At 46.0% G+C, this 17,902-nt stretch overlaps 1 pseudogene; it reads left to right on the forward strand.

Moving 5' to 3' along the window:
- The first annotated feature begins 15,431 nt into the window (after positions 1 to 15,431).
- LOC134898316 (5S ribosomal RNA) lies at positions 15,432 to 15,551 on the forward strand (annotated as a pseudogene).
- The last annotated feature ends 2,351 nt before the right edge of the window (positions 15,552 to 17,902 follow it).

Raw genomic sequence — 17,902 nt, forward strand, 5'->3', positions numbered from 1 at the left:
TCACTCAACCCACAGTGACTCCACATTATCCCCAATTTCCTCATAAATAACCTCTTTTAAGTTTGGTTAGGTGTGCTCCATCCGCTCCCCACACTTCCAGCCAGGTAACTCAGTGGTGGTGGTGGGTGTGTGTGTGTGTGTGTGTGTGTGTGTGTGTGTGTGTGTGTGTGTGTGTGTGTGTGTGTGTGTGTGTGCTATATGGGCTCCCTGCTCACCCAGGTAATGCTCCAGTGGGGGGGAGGGTCTCAACATACACGGGAGGGAGGGGGTTGCCATCAATTTACTTAGTGAGGGCCCCACAAGCCTTAATCCGGCCCTGTTGTCAGAGCAACAGGGTTTGTACCTATAGTTACCTGAGCTTCATTGTTATTTAACTGTACTGCTGTTTATTGACCATCTCATTTTTACCTAATGTGTTTGCTGGTGAGCCCTTTCATGAGCCAATGCTGCTCACCCCTGACTGTGTTCTGTTTTTATACCAGAATTGCTAACCCCAAAGTCTGCCTATATCTAACCAGCCTCACACTCAGCCTGTTTGTTAGCATCTACCTTGGGCGCCACGGCCTGACAGTTACTGCAGAGATCCCTGGGGGTATACTTACTGTGCAGGTTTTAAGAAGTGGATATGTTGCCCATAACAACCAATCAGATTTTACTTAAAATTAGCACCTTCTAGAATATAGTAGCTAGTACTGGAAACCCACAGTTTCGTAAATATACCCTCTGGTATAAACCAAAGTTCTCATTACACTCCAAACCCTGGAGTAACTGGCAATAATGACTAAGCCCAGGATTCTAAAGGTTCTAACCTATTCTAATTTTTTCCCATTACACTCAATAGGGGAGATTCAAATGTTTGAAAAGTCGGTTGGGAGTTTGTTTTTTCCTATATAATAGACAGGAAAAAACAAACACCCAACCGATTTTTCAAACATTTGAATTCCACCCACTGAATTTCTACAGGACCTAAAATGGGTGTTAGTACCTAAAATGACAATTTTGACTGTTAGAACCTAAAAAGACCTAATTCTATTACCTAAGTTGAAACTATATACATTTACTATGGAAATGTGTGGAATGAGTAGTTTTCATATGTACAGTAATTCATGTATACAGATGTGTCCTGTTATAGCCTTGCTGCGTAGTGTACGCAGTGCGACTGCCGGCTGCTGAGATTGGTGGGTGCGAGGGTACGTATGCACCCATGATCCATTCGCTTCTATGGGAAAGCCGTGGCTGCGAATGGATCACAGCCTCCCACGGCATATTGCTTCGCCGCAGATAACACTGCAAGGAAGTAGCAGGATGCATCTGTAATAAAGGCACAGTGTTTCAAATATAATAGTGTGTTGCATGGTTTTGTTTTCTTTTCATATAATGTATAAATTCTTAAAATGACATTTTTAAAACCTGTAAAATCCTAAAACATGCTTTGCCAATAACTGTAATCTGTGTTGTCTTATGTCTCCTTCACAGACGCCACATAATAACAGATTCAGCTCACAGACATACTCAGTTCTGGCTAAGATGGGTCTACAAAGTTACTTAGTACTTTATAGGCCAAATTTATATGATGGCAAGCACTGCATTTTACAGTACAAGGTGAAACATACAAGAATTATGCACAAAAACAAAGGATGAACATAAGCACCAAAACCAAAACATATCAATTTATAATGAAAAAATTACACACAGTGGAAGATTTACTATTCAGTGTTTTGCCAAAGTCGTCAATCACATGTTGAACCACGTCAACATCGTGGTGTTGAAATGATGAATGTCAACGTGGTTACTGTCGACTATCTGACCATATACCACATACATAACTAATTCCATAAGGTTTGTCATACTCTTACAGTATGCTGCACACTAGAAATAAGCAGTTTGGATTTTAAGAAATCCAAACTGCTCCGAACTTCTGGTATCTAAGGAAGTTGAACTGGAACTGTCGGATCTCGCGGATTTGGCTCGGGCGCCAAGTTCAAAATTCCCACTGAAGTCAAGGGTCTGACAGCTGATTGGCTAAGAGAGCCGTCTGTTACGGCTCTCTGATAATCAGTATGTCTACATAGACTTTAATGGGGCAAGAGGGGCAGGCCGCACCACACTAATGACACCGTCGCCTGCACTGCCGACACCGCTGCCCACACTGCCGATACCCCCACACTGCCTGCACCCCCGTACTGATGATACCGCTGACACTTAAGCACTGCTGACCCTCCCACACTGAGGACATTGCCGGCACTCCTGCACAGCCGACACTTCAGGCATCCACGCTCTGCTTACTCAGCTGGCACCCCCACACTGCCAACACCACTATCACACCCCAGCACTGAGGACACCGCTGGCACTCCTGCACTGCCGACACCACCAACACCCTAACAGTACTGACACTGCCAGCACTGCCGGCACCCCTGCAGTGAGGACACCGCTGGCACCCCCACAGTGCCAACACAGCCAGCAGTACCGACTCTGCCAGCAACTCCGCACCGAGGACGCTGCTGGCACTCTCACAATGAGGACACCACACTGAGGACTCTGCCAACACCCCTGCACTGCCGACACCACCAGCATCCCCTGTCACAGTAAGTGCACTATTGATGTATCCGCCCTGCACAGTATCCTGCATTGTATCTGATCCACACTGTATCCCACACTCTATCCAACCCGCACTGTATCCAACCAGCAATGTATTCCACACTGTACCTGACTGGCACTGTTTCCGACCAGCACTGTATCCCACACTGTATCCAACCAGTAATATATCCTGTACTGTATCCGACCTGCACTGTATCCAACCCACACATTATACAACCTGAACTGTATTCAATCCACGCTGTATCCTGCACTGTATGCAACCGGCACTGTATACTGCACTGTATCCAACCCACACAGTTTTGAACCAGCACTGTATCCAACCCACACTGTATCCCGCACTGTATCCAACCTGGGCTGTATCCTGCAGTTTAGCCAGACAGCCTTTGGTCAGTATTGGTGAAAACAATATTGTGAACTGTGAGGTGGTCAAAATTGAGTGAAAATTACTAGAAATTAATGTTATTGAGGTTGATAATACTCTAGGAACAAAAAAAGGCCCAAATTAAGTGATTTTAGCTTTTTTTGTAACATTTTTGAAAAAAATACAAATCTAAAACCTGTCACAGCAATTTAGAAAATCCAAATCCAATGCCAGCCAACAAATCAGAACCAAATCAAAATCCAGCAAAAATAGCCCGGCGCACATCCCTACTGCACACCATTACGTAATATGAGCAATTAAAGTAGCTTCCAATCCCCTTTTCTCTAACGTCCTAGTGGATGCTGGGGACTCCGTAAGGACCATGGGGAATAGACGGGCTCTGCAGGAGACTGGGCACTCTAAGAAAGATTTAGTACTACTGGTGTGCACTGGCTCCTCCCTCTATGCCCCTCCTCCAGACCTCAGTTAGAATCTGTGCCCGGCCAGAGCTGGGTGCTTTTAGTGGGCTCTCCTGAGCTTGCTAATAAGAAAGTATTTTAGTTAGGTTTTTTATTTTCAGAGAGCTTCTGCTGGCAACAGACTCTCTGCTACGAGGGACTGAGGGGAGAGAAGCAAACCTACTAACTGCGGCTAGGTTGCGCTTCTTAGGCTACTGGACACCATTAGCTCCAGAGGGTTAGAACACAGGATCTTAATCTTGGTCGTCCGTTCCCGGAGCCGCGCCGCCGTCCCCCTCGCAGAGCCAGAAGACAGAAGCCGGCAGAAGCAAGAAGACATCGAAATCGGCGGCAGAAGACTCCTGTCTTCACATGAGGTAGCGCACAGCACTGCAGCTGTGCGCCATTGCTCCCACACTAACCCACACACTCCGGTCACTGTAGGGTGCAGGGCGCAGGGGGGGGCGCCCTGGGCAGCAATTAAGTACCTCCTGGCAAAAGCAGCATATATACAGTTGGACACTGTTATATGCATGAGCCCCCGCCATTTATTTTACACAAAATCGCGGGAGAAGCCCGCCGCTGAGGGGGCGGGGCCTTCTTCCTCAGCACTCACCAGCGCCATTTTCTCTCCACAGCTCCGCTGAGAGGAAGCTCCCCAGGCTCTCCCCTGCAGTATCAAGGTAGAAAAAGGGTAAAAAGAGAGGGGGGGGCACATAAATTTGGCGTAAAAACAATATATACAGCAGCTACTGGGTTAACACTAAGTTACTGTGTGATTCCTGGGTCATATAGTGCTGGGGTGTGTGCTGGCATACTCTCTCTCTGTCTCTCCAAAGGGCCTTGTGGGAGAACTGTCTTCAAATAGAGCATCCCCTGTGTGTGTGGTGTGTCGGTACGTGTGTGTCGACATGTCTGAGGTAAAAGGCTCCCCTAAGGAGGCGATAGAGCAAATATGTGTGTGAGAGGGTGTCTCCGTGACAACGCCGACACCTGTTTGGATATGTGTAAGTGCTGAGGTGAATTTATTGCACAAAAGATTAGAGAACAGACAGGAAATCTACCCAGGTCTGTCCCTGTGTCACAGAGACCTTCAGAGTCTCACAATGCTCACTATCCAAAATAATAAACACTGATATCGACACGGAGTTTGACTCCAGTGTCGACTACGATAATGCAAAGTTACAGCCAAGATGGCTGAAAGGTATTCAATATATGATTATTGTAATAAAAGATGATTTGCATATCACTGATGACTCATTTGTCCCTGACACAAGGGTACACATGTTAAGGGGAAGAAAGCTGAGGTAAATTTCCCTCCTCTCATGAGGAAAAAGAGCGGGAATCTCCAGACAAGAGACTGCAGCTTCCCACGAAAAATTCTCAGGCAGTATCCTTTCCCCACTAGGGCCAGGATGTGTTGGGAATCTTCCCCTAGGGTGTCCTGTTTGCACAGAAGGTAGCACTAGCTATTCTCAGGGATCCTGCAGATAGCGTGCACATTCTAGTATACTACTCAGACCGGCGATTGTGTCGGCATGGGTTTATAGCACTGTGGCAGCGTGGACAGGTACCTTATCAGCAGAGATTGAGACCCTAGTATGCATATAGATATATATATATATGTATATATAGATATATAGATATATATTAAAGATGCTGTCTTAAGTGATAGATATATATATATATATATATATATATATCAAAAAAACATGCCCAAAGAGACATGAGTATACTGGGTCCTAGAGTCAAAGCTATGTCGATTTCTGCTTGACGTGTCCTGTAGAATATGCAATGGACAGATGATGCCGACTTAAGAGGCATGTGGAAGGCTGAGGATTGTGTGGAGAAGGGTTCTCGGACCTGGTCTACACAGCTATAGCTGGTAATTCTGATATTTTGCCTTATATTCCTGCACAGCCTAGGAAAGCACGACATTATCAAATGCAGCCTTTCGAATAAAGAAACAAGAAAGTCCGAGGTGCGTCCTTTCTTGCCAGAGGCGGGGGCACAGGAAAGAAGCTGCACAACACAGCTAGTTCCCAGGAACAGAAGTCCTCCCCGGCCTCTACAAAAATCCACCGCAAGGCGGAGCTAGGCCCGGTGGGGGCACGCCTCCGTCAGTTCAGCCACAAGTGGGTTCACTCCCTGTTAGATCCCTGGGCAATAGATATTGTGTCTCAGGGATACAAGCTGGACTTTGAGAAGATGCCCCCTCACCGACGGCTCTGCCGGCTTCCCCCCACGAGAGGGAAACAGTGTTAACTGCAATTCATAAATTGTATCTTCAACAGGTGGTGGTCAAGGTTCCCCTCCTTCAACAAGGAGGGGGTTATTATTCGACCATGTTGTAGTCCCGAAACCAGACGGTTCGGTCGGACCCATATTGAATTTAAAATCCCTGAACATATACCTGAAAGGGTTCAAGTTCAAGATGGAATCGCTAAGAGCGGTTATTGCAAGCCTGAAAGGGGGAGATTTTATGGTGACTCGGGACATAAAGGATGCATACCTTCATGTCCCCATTTATCCACCTCATCAGGCGTACCTCAGAATTGCGGTACGGGATGGTCATTACCAATTTCAGACGTTGCCGTTTGGTCTCTCCCCGGCCTTGAGAATATTCACCAAGGTAATGGCGGAAATGATGGTGCTCCTGCGGAAGCAAGGTGTCACTATTATCACGTACTTGGACGATCTCCTCATAAAAGTGAGATCAAGAGAGCAGTTGCTGAACAGCGTATCACTTTCTCTGGAAGTGAAACGGCAACACGGCTGGATTCTATATATTCCAAAGTCGCAGTTGGTTCTTACAGCTCATCTGCCTCTCCTAGGCATGATCCTAGACACAGACCAGAAAAGGGTTTATCTCCCGATAGAGAGAGCTCAGAAGCTCGTGACACTGGTCAGGAATCTATTAAAACCAAAACAGGTGTCAGTGCATCACTGCACTCGAGTCCTGGGAAGGAGGGTGGCATCATTCGAGGCCATTCCCTTCGGCAGGTTCCATAGGAGGACCTTCCAATGGGACTTACTGGACAAGTGGTCCAGATCACATCTTCAGATGCATCGGTTAATCACCCTATCCCCCAGAGCCAGGGTGTCTCTCCTGTGGTGACTGCAGAGTGCTCACCTTCTCGAAGGTCGCAGATTCGGCATCCAGGACTGAGTCCTGGTGACCACGGATGCAAGCCTCCGAGGGTGGGGGGCAGTCACACAGGGAAGAAATTTCCAAGGGCTGTGGTCAAGGCAGGAGACTTGCCTTCACATCAATATCCTGGAACTAAGGACCATATACAACGCCCTAAGTCAAGCGGAGACCCTGCTTCGCGACCAACCGGTTCTGATCCTGTCAGACCGCAGTGGCTCATGTAAACCGCCAAGGCGGCACAAGGAGCAGGGTGGCGATGGTAGAAGCCACCAGAATTCTTCGCTGGGCGGAGAATCACGTAAGCGCACTGTCAGCAGTGTTCATTCCGGGAGTGGACAACTGGGAAGCAGACTTCCTCAGCAGGCACGACCTCCTCCCGGGAGAGTGGGGACTTCATCAGGAAGTCTTCACGCAGATTGCAAATCGGTGGGAACTGCCACAGGTGGACATGATGGCGTCCCGCCTCAACAAAAAGCTAAAAAGGTATTGCGCCAGGTCAAGCGACCCTTAGGCGATAGCTGTGGACGCACTAGTAACACCGTGGGTGTTCCAGTCGGTCTATGTGTTTCCTCCTCTTCCTCTCATACCAAAGGTGCTGAGAATTGTAAGAAAAAGAGGAGTGAGAACAATACTCATTGTTCCGGATTGGCCAAGAAGGACTTGGTACCCAGAACTGCAAGAAATGCTCACAGAGGACCCATGACCTCTGCCTCTCAGACAGGACCTGTTGCAACAAGGGCCCTGTCTGTTTCAAGACTTACCGCGGCTGCGTTTGACGGCATGGCGGTTGAACGCCGGATCCTAGCGGAAAAAGGCATTCCGGATGAAGTTATTCCTACGCTGATAAAGGCTAGGAAGGACGTGACAGCAAAGCATTATCACCGTATACGGCGAAAATATGTTGCTTGGTGTGAGGCCAGAAGGCCCCTACAGAGGAATTCCAGCTGGGTCGATTCCTGCACTTCCTACAGTCAGGAGTGACTATGGGCCTAAAATTAGGATCCATAAAGGTCCAGATTTCGGCCCTATCCATTTTCTTTCAAAAAGAACTGGTTTCACTGCCTGAGGTTCAGACGTTTGTTAAGGGAGTGCTGCATATTCAGCCCCCTTTTGTGCCACCGGTGGCACCTTGGGATCTTAACGTGGTGTTGGGTTTCCTGAAATCCCACTGGTTTGAGCCACTTAAGACTGTGGAGCTAAAGTATCTCACGTGGAAAGTGGTCATGCTGTTGGCCTTAGCTTCGGCTAGGCGTGTGTCAGAATTGGCGGCTTTGTCATGTAAAAGCCCCTATCTGGTTTTCCATATGGACAGGGCAGAATTGAGGACTCGTCCCAATTTCTCCCTAGGGTGGTATCATCGTTTCATTTGAACCAGCCTATTGTGGTGCCTGCGGCTACTTGTGACTTGGAGGATTCCAAGCTGTTTGACGTAGTCCGGGCTTTGAAGATTTAGGTAACCAGAACGGCTGGAGTCAGGAAGACTGACTCGCTGTTTATCCTGGATGCATCCAACAAGCTGGGTGCTCCTGCTTCAAAGCAAACTATTGCTCGCTGGATCTGTAACACGATTCAGCAGGCTCATTCTGCGGCTGGATTGCCGCATCCAAAATCAGTGAAAGCCCATTCCACAAGGAAGGTGGGCTCTTCTTGGGCGGCTGCCCGAGGGGTCTCGGCATTACAGCTTTGCCGAGCTGCTGCTTGGTCGGGTTCAAACACCTTTGCAAAATTCTACAAGTTTGATACCCTGGCTGAGGAGGACCTTGTGTTTGCCCATTCGGTGCTGCAGAGTCATTCGCACTCTCCCGCCCGTTTGGGAGCTTTGGTATAATCCCCATGGTCCTTACGGAGTCCCCAGCATCCACTAGGACGTTAGAGAAAATAAGATTTTACTCACCGGTAAATCTATTTCTCGTAGTCCGTAGTGGATGCTGGGCGCCCGTCCCAAGTGCGGACTTTCTGCAATACGTGTATATAGTTATTGCTTAATAAAGGGTTATGTTATGTTGGCATCCATTGGTTGATGCTCTGTTGTTTGTTCATACTGTTAACTGGGTAAGTTTATCACAAGTTATACGGTGTGATTGGTGTGGCTGGTTTGAATCTTACCCTGGGTTCCAAAATCCTTTCCTTGTAATGTCAGCTCTTCCGGGCACAGTTTCCTTAACTGGGGTCTGGAGGAGGGGCAAAGAGGGAGGAGCCAGTGCACACCAGTAGTACTAAATCTTTCTTAGAGTGCCCAGTCTCCTGCGGAGCCTGTCTATTCCCCATGGTCCTTACGGAGTCCCCAGCATCCACTACGGACTACGAGAAATAGATTTACCGGTGAGTAAAATATTATTATTTCCTAACTGAATAATTCACAGTAATTGCAAATAGAAGTGTGACACCATCAGTGAAATATCAGCATTTATGGAAGCCTGCTGTATTGTGTTGGTATGGGCTAAAGCAGGCATGTCCAAACTGCAGCCCTCCAGCTGTTGAGAAACTACACATCCCAGCATGCTCTGACACAGCTTTAGCATTCTCTGACAGCAAAACTGTGTCAGGGCTTGCTGGGATATGTAGTTTCACAACAGCTGGAGGGCCGCAGTTTGGACATGCCTGGGCTAAAGGAACACAGAAAGTTAGAGTTTAGAGATGTGCGGCTGTCGCTTTTCGTGTTTTGTGTTTTGGTTTTGGTTCTAATTTCACTTTCGTGTTTTGGTTTTGGCTTGGTTTTGCCAAAACCACCCTTTCGTGTTTTGGTTTTGGATCTGGATGATTTTTTAAAAAAAACATAGAAATGGCTAAAATCACAGAATTTGGGGGTAATTTTGATCCTACGGTATTATTAACCTCAATAACATTCATTTCTACTCATTTCCAGTCTATTCTGGACACCTCCCACCTCACAATATTGTTTTTAGGCCAAAAGGTTGCACCGAGGTGGCTGTATGACTAAGCTAAACAACACAAATGTGCAGCACAAACACCTGGCCCATCTAGGAGTGACACTGCAATGTCAGACAGGAGGGCAGATTTAAAAAAAGGCCCCAAACAGCACCTCATGCAAAGATGTAGAAGAGGTGCAATGAGGTAGCTGTATGACTAAGCCAAGCGACACAAACAATTGGCCCATCTAGGAGTGGCACAGCAGTGGCAGACAGGAGGGCAGATATCCAAAAAAAAGGCCCCAAACAGCACATGATGCAGAGAAGAAAAAGAGGTGCACCGTTTCTGTATGACTAAGCTAAGCGACACAACCACCTGGCCCATCTAGTAGTGTCCCACAGTGTCTGAATGTCGAAAGTGGGCCACAATTGTTCAGTCCACTGACAGCATCTCCTGCATGCCCCTGTCATTTTTCAAAAATTCTGCAATTTGTGGACTTATACCCCAGGACTAATACAGCAGTACCCCTGGACTCATACAGCAGTGTCATACAGGATGGCACTTTTCAAAAACAAGGCCCCAAACAGCACCTCATGCAAAGATGTCGAAGAGGTGCAATGAGAGAGCTGTATGACTAAGCCAAGCGATACAAACAATTCTCACTGGAATTATAAATCCAAATTACTGGAATTATACATCCAAATCACTGGAATTAAATAGCAAAATCACTGGAATTATATGTCCAAATCACTGGAATTATACTGCAAAATCACTGGAATTATATGTCCAAATCACTGGAATTATACGTCCAAATCACTGGAATTATATATCCAAATCACTGGAATTATACGGCACAATCACTCGAATTATACGGCAAAATCACTGGAAATATACATCCAAATCACTGGAATTATACTGCAAAATCACTGGAATTACACGTCAAAATCACTGGAATTACACGTCCAAATCACTGGAATTATACATCCAAATCACTGGAATTAAATGGCAAAATCACTGGAATTATACGTCCAAATCACTGGAATTATACTGCAAAATCACTGGAATTATACGTTCAAATCACTGGAATAAAATGGCAAAATCACTGGAATTATACATCCAAATCACTGGAATTATACTGCAAAATCACTGGAATTATACGTCCTAATCACTGGAATTAAACGGCAAAATCACTGGCAATAAATGGCAATTATACTGGAATTATACGTCCAAATCACTGGAATTATACGGCAAAATCACTGGAAATAATTGGCAGTACAACTGGACATATACGGAAGTGTCAGACAGGATGGCACTTTAAAAAAATAGTCCCCAAACAGCACATGATGCAATGAAGAAAAAGAGGTGCAAGATGGAATTGTCCTTGGGCCCTCCCACCCACCTTTATGTTGTATAATCAGGACATGCACACTTTAACAAACCAACCATTTCAGCGACAGGATCTGCCACACGACTGTGGCTGAAATGACTGGTTTGTTTGGGCCCCCGCCAAAAAAGAAGCAATCAATCTCTCCTTGCACAAACTGGCTCTACAGAGGCAAGATATTGACCTTATCCTCTGATTCCTCACCCCTTTCACTGTGTACATCCTCCTCCAACACAGATTATTAATTCGTCCCCACTGGAATCCACCATCACATGTCCCTGTGTACTTTCTGGAGGCAATTGCTGGTAAAGGTCGTCCCGGAGGAATTTATAAATCATTTTGATGAACATCATCTTCTCCACATTTTGTGGAAGTAACCTCCTACGCAGATCGCTGACAAGGTTACCGGCTGCAATAAACACTCTTTCAGAGTACACACTGGTGGGGGGCAACTTAGGTAAAATAAAGCCAGTTTGTGCAAGGGCATCCAAATTGCCTATTTTTCCTGCCAGTATACGTACGGACTGTCTGACATGCCTACTTCGATGCTGTCACTCATATAATCCTCCACCAGTCTTTCAATGGTGACAGAATCATATGCAGTGACCGTAGACATGTCAGTAATCGCTGGCAGGTCCTTCAGGCCGGACCAGATGTCAGCACTCGCTCCTGACTGCCCTGCATCACTGCCAGCGGGTGGGCTCGGATTTCTTATCCTGTTCCTCGCAGCCCCAGTTGCGGGAGAAAGTGAAGAAGGAGCTGTTGACGGGTCACGTTCCGCTTGAGTTGACAATTTTCTCACCAGCAGGTCTTTGAACCTCTGCAGACTTGTGTCTGCCGGAAAGAGAGATACAACGTAGGCTTTAAACCTAGGATCGACCACGGTGGCCAAAATGTAGTGCTCTGATTTCAACAGATTGACCACCCTTGAATCCTGGCAAAGCGAATGAAGGGCTCCATCCACAAGTCCCACATACTTAGCAGAATCGTTCTGTTTTAGCTCCTCCTCTAATTTCTCCAGCTGCTTCTGCAAAAGCCTGATGAGGGGAATGACCTGATTCAAGCTGGCAGTGTCTGAACTGACTTCACGTCTGGCAAGTTCAAAGGGTTGGAGAACCTTGCACAATATGGAAATCATTCTCCACTGCACTTGAGTCCCTCCTTTGCCTATATTGTAGGTGGATGTATAGGCTTTAATGGCCTTTTGCTGCTCTCCATCCTCTGAAGCATATAGAGTGTTGAATTCCACCTCATTACCACCTCTTGCTTCAGTTGATGGCAGGGCAGGTTCTGGAGTGTTTGCTGGTGCTCCAGTCTTCTGCACGCAGTGGCAGAATGTTGAAAGTTGGCCGCAATTTTTTTGGGCCACTGACAGCATCTCCTGTACACCCCTGTCATTTTTCAAAAATTAATTGTATGTGCAAAACATGGGACGTGCTGGAATTTGCCCAGTTGTAATGCACGCACAATATTGGTGGCGTTGTCCAATATTACAAATCCCCAGGAGAGTCTAAGTAGGGTAAGCTAATGCGCGATGATGTCCCTAAGTTTTCTTAAGAGGTTGTCAGCTGTGTGCCTCTTACGGAAAGCGGTGATACACAGCGTAGCCTGCCTAGAAACGTGTTTGGATTTGCAAGATGCTGCTACTGGTGCCGCTGCTGCTGTTGTTGCTGCGGGAGGCAATACATCTACCCAGTGGGCTGTCACAGTCATATAGTACTTAGTCTGCCCTGTTCCGCTCGTCCACATGTCCGTGGTTAAGTGGACACTGGATACAACCGCATTTTGTAGGACACTGTGACACTTTTTCTGTTGTCTCTATACATTCTCGGTATCGCCTGCCTAGTGAAGTGAAACCTAGATGGGATTTGGTACTGGGGACACAACACCTCCATCAATTGTATAAATCCCACTGCACTAATGGCGGATACCGGACGCACGTCTAACACCAACATAAGTGTCAAGGCCTCAATTATCCGCTTTGCAACAGGATGACTGCTGTCATATTTCATTTTCCTCACAAAGGACTGTTGGACAGTTAATTGCTTAGTTGAAGTAGTACAAGTGGTCTTCCGACTTCCCCTCTGGGATGACGATCGACTCCCAGCAGCAACAACAGCAGCGGCAGCAACAGCAGGCGTACCACTCCAGGATCCTCTGGATGAATCCCGGTTAGGAGAGGACTCCTCAGTCTTGACAGTGACATGGCCTGCAGGACTACGAACGTTCCTGACTGAGGAGGAAGTTGACGTTGAGGGAGTTGGTAGTGTGGCTTGCAGGAGCTTGGGTACAAGAGGAAGAAGGGATTTAGGTGTCAGTGGACTGCTTACGCTCTTACCCAAAGTTTCACAACTTGACACTGACTTATGATTAATGCGCTGCAGGTGACGTATTAGGGAGGATATTCCTAGGTGGTTAACATCCTTATCCCTACTTATTACAGATTGACAGAGGCAACACATGGCTTGACACCTGTTGTCTGGATTTGTGGAGAAATAATTCCACAGCATCACAATGGGCTTCTTCATTCCACAGACAACAGGTGTCTTCCCCAGTGCCTCATTTAAACAAACCACATCACCATCAGAATCCTCATCGTCAACTTCCTCCTCAGCGCCAGCAACACCCATATCCTCAAAAAAAGAAAAATTACCAGCGCTGCTGATCATAATATTTCAAAAATTATGGCCCTCATTTCGAGTTGTTTGGTTGCTAGCTGCTTTTAGCAGCATTGCAAACACTAAGCCGCCGCCCTCTGGGAGTGTATCTTAGCTTAGCAGAATAGCGAACGAAAGATTAGCAGAACTGCTACTAAAAATTTTCATGCAGTTTCTGAGTAGCTCCAGACCTACTCCTAGACTGCGATCACCTCAGTCCGTTTAGTTCCTTGTTTGACGTCACAAACACGCCCTGCGTTTGGCCAGCCACTCCCCCATTTCTCCAGCCACTCTTGCATTTTTCCCTGACACGCCTGCATTTTTTAGCACACTCCCGGAAAACGCTCAGTTACCTCCCAGAAATGCCCCTTTCCTGTCAATCACTCACCGATCAGCAGTGCGACTGATTCAAAATAACGCTTCCTACACAAATCTCTAGTGAATTTATTAAGATCTAGAAAAAGTTAAAAAAAATATTAGGTTCTTTAGTAGGGGCAATGTTTAACCCTTTTTGTAATAATGAAAGTTGGTCACTGGTAAATTGATGCGAGGAAAGGTTATAGATACCCTTACTGTCTACCTGAATCTTGCTTGCCTGGTTTCTTTTTCTTCTTCCTCCTCTTCTCCCTCTCTTACTCTGCGTTTTCTTGGTGTGAGGAGATTCAGGGAGTCGTATGGACTGGGATAATGAATTTGGACAGCTGACAAAAATCCTTAGGTTGGTCAGAATGTATCCTCTCGCCTGATTGTATTCTCTTAGGTTTAGTGCTCGTATCTTGGTGTATTGTATCCCTTATTTCATGGGGATTCATACTTCTAATGGGTCTATTGGGTTTATGAGAAGGATAATTAAATCTCTGGTAATGGTTATTCCTGACCCTTGTTTTAACAGGGGTTCTCAGTTTAGGATTATATTCACGTTTGTTGACCCTCTTCTGCTTATTATACAACCTAATGGTGTCTGTTTTGTAATCTTAAAGGTCCCTAGAGAATTTGTGTCGTTTAGAGTAAACAATCTCTTTCTCAAATTTCTCTACTCATATTTGTCTGTTCATCTTTTTATTTAAAAGAGGGTTGATCCTTAAATTTCAAGAGATCTTCTTTGATCTCATCTATTTTCTCAGTTATTTTAGATACTTTATCATTCCTAAAATGAATAAGCAATCTCATTAATGAAGATGAACAGAGGTCTAATGTCTCATTCCATTTCTTTTGTAATTCGGGGTTCTCATTAATAGATAAATGTTTAAAAAATCTAAGACCTCTTGGTATAATTTTGGCATCTATATATTTTTGGAGGCATATACCGTCTCACCAATTTTTCATCTCCTCTGTTAGGAGGTCTTCAAGATGATAAAATTGCTTATTCATATCAGGATCAGTTTTGATAGAACAGGCGTCGTTGTCTCTAGTACTTATATAGGACAAATAAGTTTCACCTCTAGTTTTTCTGTCATGGTAACTCTTAAACTCAGCCATGAGTGAAAGCAAACACAATTTAAATAAACACATATTTAATAAATATGTATGTATATATACAATGGATACACAGACTTAATTGCCTTACTCCGATTGGCCTCAATGAAGATTTTCGTTTAGGTTGTTTCCTGTGACATATTATAGTGACTTTTTGTTGGACTCTGCATTTCGCTGTTTGGTTTAATTTTCTTAGACACCGCCGTGTGTCCTGTCATTGATGTTCTTTGCATGCTATGTGCTGTCAGACACCGCCGTGTGTCTTTATATATCTAGAGACTCGATCCTGACAGGTCCCCACTTCACTAGCAGTGACACCTTTCCTTTCACCCTCGCTTTCAACATCCACCATGCAGACCCTCTCTTGCTCACTATGTGCAGCTTATTGTCCACCTTTGGTGTTGTATTTAGCAGTATCAGATTCCAGCTGCCTATATGGGATTCCCCAGTAGACAACATATGTTGGTCTAGTGATATTTACAGCCATACCACACTGGCAAACGTCCAATTCCGGCTGATCTTGGAAACAAGGCAGTGTTGGGCCCAGTCAGTACCAGTATCGGTGACGATCTGGGAATACTGGGTGCTGTACATCACTCACTTAATACCACAAGGCAGCGGACATTGTGCATTCTGTGGGTTTTCTCCCCAACAGGGCAGTTTGGATTCTTTTTGCACATATATTCTTATTTATATTGATAGCCGTAACAAGTGGGCATTGCTTTGCAGTAGTTTGTTTTGAGGGTGGTCCTTGTGTCACCTGCTATTATTTCTATTAGACCTGTCAGTCCTTCCTGCTTTTTGCACCTTGCACTTTCTAGCCAGCACTTTCAGGGAACCCTGCTCTGCTGAGCTTCAGCACTATTTCTTTTACTTTTTTAAACACATCACTTCATTTCATTCACTCCTGTTTTGATATACAGCGTCCTTGCAATTCCCCTCACTATAAGCATGCCATTTACTAGTCAGGCTGCTGAGACCACCCGCCGCACGTTTTGCCGCGCTCCGGAGCCGTTGCTATGCATGACACCGGGTTTGTTTAGCTTAGTTACCAGTGTCATGGAGTGGGAGGAGACAGCAGGGGATGCATTAGGCATGCCTGGACTTGTCTCAGCACACGTCCTGATGCTGCTGGGTTGATTGTCATGCCATTTGAGGCTTATATTTCATGTTCTGACAATAGTGTGGTTAGCCCCTGAGGAAGACCAGTCAGTTGAAACAGCTGTCGGGCTGTGTTTGCTGTATTTGCTGTACTTCACCATGCAGTTTGGTTAAGGAATAAATCCTGCTTTTCTTTCATCTACACGTGAGTGCTGGCTTGTCTACTTTTTCTGCATCGCTGGAGAAGTGAGTGTTTTATATTTATTGCTGCCTTTCACCACCATTTTTTGCTTTATATACATAGGCTTTGAGTGCTGTCGTGATTTCCTATATATATATATATATGTATATATATATATATATCCCTCTCAGCTGCTGCAGGGGAAATTGCAGACAGAAAAAAATAAAATAAAATTAAGGTAAAAATCCACCTAAAATCCCGGCTCATATGTAATTAATATATTTCAAGTAATCAGATAAACATCAGCTGGATATAATTTGGGCTAGGCAATGCTCCAAGATTAGCAGAAACAACTAAACACAAACAACAATTAATATGCTTGATGTACTGTCAGTAAATAAATAAAAATATTGAGTCTGTGTTTGGTTTCGCTCAATTAATGCACATGAAACTTGCTTCTAATAATAACAATTTCTCTGACGTCCTAGTGGATGCTGGGAACTCCGTAAGGACCATGGGGAATAGCGGCTCCGCAGGAGACTGGGCACAAATAGAAAGCTTTAGTACTACCTGGTGTGCACTGGCTCCTCCCCCCATGACCCTCCTCCAAGCCTCAGTTAGATTTTTGTGCCCGAACGAGAAGGGTGCACACTAGGGGCTCTCCTGAGCTTCTTAGTGAAAGTTTTAGTTTAGGTTTTTTATTTTCAGTGAGACCTGCTGGCAACAGGCTCACTGCATCGAGGGACTAAGGGGAGAAGAAGCGAACTCACCTGCGTGCAGAGTGGATTGGGCTTCTTAGGCTACTGGACACCATTAGCTCCAGAGGGACCGATCACAGGCCCAGCCTTGGAGCTCGGTCCCAGAGCCGCGCCGCCGGCCCCCTTACAGAGCCAGAAGCAAGAAGAGTCCGGCAAATCGGCGGCAGAAGACATCCTGTCTTCCACAAGGTAGCGCACAGCACTGCAGCTGTGCGCCATTGCTTCTCAGCACACTTCACACTCCGGTCACTGAGGGTGCAGGGCGCTAGGGGGGGGCGCCCTGAGCAGCAATAGAAACACCTTGGCTGGCTAAAAATACATCACATATAGCCCCTGGGCTATATGGATGAATTTTAACCCCTGCCAGATTTTCACAAAAAGCGGGAGAAAGGCCGCCGTGAAGGGGGCGGAGCCTATCTCCTCAGCACACAGGCGCCATTTTCCCTCACAGCTCCGCTGGAAGGACGTCTCCCTGACTCTCCCCTGCAGTCCTGCACTACAGAAACAGGGTAAAAAAGAGAGGGGGGCACTAATTGGCGGGTTATTAACAATACAGCAGCTATAAGGGAGAAACACTTATATAAGGTTGTCCCTATATCTATATATAGCGCTCTGGTGTGTGCTGGCATACTCTCCCTCTGTCTCCCCAAAGGGCTAGTGGGGTCCTGTCCTCTATCAGAGCATTCCCTGTGCGTGTGCTGTGTGTCGGTACGTTTGTGTCAACATGTATGAGGAGGAAAATGATGTGGAGGCGGAGCAATTGCCTATAATAGAGATGTCACCCCCTAGGGAGTCGACACCTGAGTGGATGGCTTTATGGAAGGATTTACGTGACAGTGTCAGCTCCTTACAAAAGACAGTTGATGACATGAGACAGCCGACTAATCAGCTAGTCCCTGTCCAGGC

Source organism: Pseudophryne corroboree, chromosome 3, assembly GCF_028390025.1.
Source record: "Pseudophryne corroboree isolate aPseCor3 chromosome 3, aPseCor3.hap2, whole genome shotgun sequence".
NCBI lineage: Eukaryota > Metazoa > Chordata > Amphibia > Anura > Myobatrachidae > Pseudophryne > Pseudophryne corroboree.